Below are 1,021 nucleotides of genomic sequence, written 5' to 3'. Positions count from 1 at the left end.
TTATGGAAGCATATAAAAGAGATTTGAAAGGAGAGATTTTTCTCTCTACTAATCAGACATCAGACATTCAGGTGTGTGAGGCTATTTCAGAATTCCTAATGTGCACTGGAGCAGCTTGCTCCTTTGCTATATGGTCTGTCATACCCTGACAGCATCCCATAAAGGCATTATGGCACTGCTAACAGTGAGACCAGGTAGCTCATGCAGATTCCTGCCTTGCACCATCAGCTGTTCCTGCTGGGCCAGCTAACTTCACATTTTATGTTTAGAACAAAAGAGGCTCAAATGTCTGGGCTAGTCTGTAATTACCACCATAGCAGAAATCAACTTTGTTCTGTACAGTCCTCTCTTCAAGGCTGCACAACTTATCTGTCTCTCACGCCTCAGTTTTTGGTGTGTCTTTCCCTAGAAAGCCTACAGAAAATGTGAACCCAAAATCTTAGGAGAACAGAGGGATTTTGATTTTTAAGGCATGGGCCAGATGTGCTGGGGGGTTGGACCTGTGTCCTCTCCCTGCCAAAGAAGTGGTCTATCTGCCTTAAGCCTTCTGTGACCCCAGTAACCCCAGCAGAGGCCTCTAGAACCTGTAGGGGTCACTGGAAAAGTGCAGAAAGCCTGCTGCAAAGGTGAATTGTCCTGGCTGTGGTCTGGTCTCACCAGAGCCCTTCTGTTTCTGTAAAGTTGAAGGAGAGGGACATAAAGGTCAACTAGTCCCATCACAGCAGTGGATCAAAGAGGAGCCCTCTGAAACAGGTAGGGATGAACAATCTTGTTGTGCCTGAAGGGTCTGCACCATCTTCCCTGCTGCCTCCACCTAGACAGAACTGCTGTAGGGAGAGGCAGCAAACCTGCTTGAAAAATGTGTGTCCGCATGATGCACCTCCTGCAGCAGGTGGCTGAGCTGCATGGGGTGGTGAGAAGACTGCATAACATCAGGGAGACAGAGAAGGAGTTAGATAGCTGGTTGCAACTGCAGCCTGCAGTGGCCCCACAGCTGAAGTCAAACATCCAAAAATGGGGT

This window comes from Manacus candei, unplaced genomic scaffold (assembly GCF_025592945.1).
Source record: "Manacus candei isolate 608988 ecotype Guabito, Panama unplaced genomic scaffold, ASM2559294v1 h1tg000010l, whole genome shotgun sequence".
Lineage (NCBI taxonomy): Eukaryota > Metazoa > Chordata > Aves > Passeriformes > Pipridae > Manacus > Manacus candei.
Note: the sequence above shows the minus strand (reverse complement) of the source record.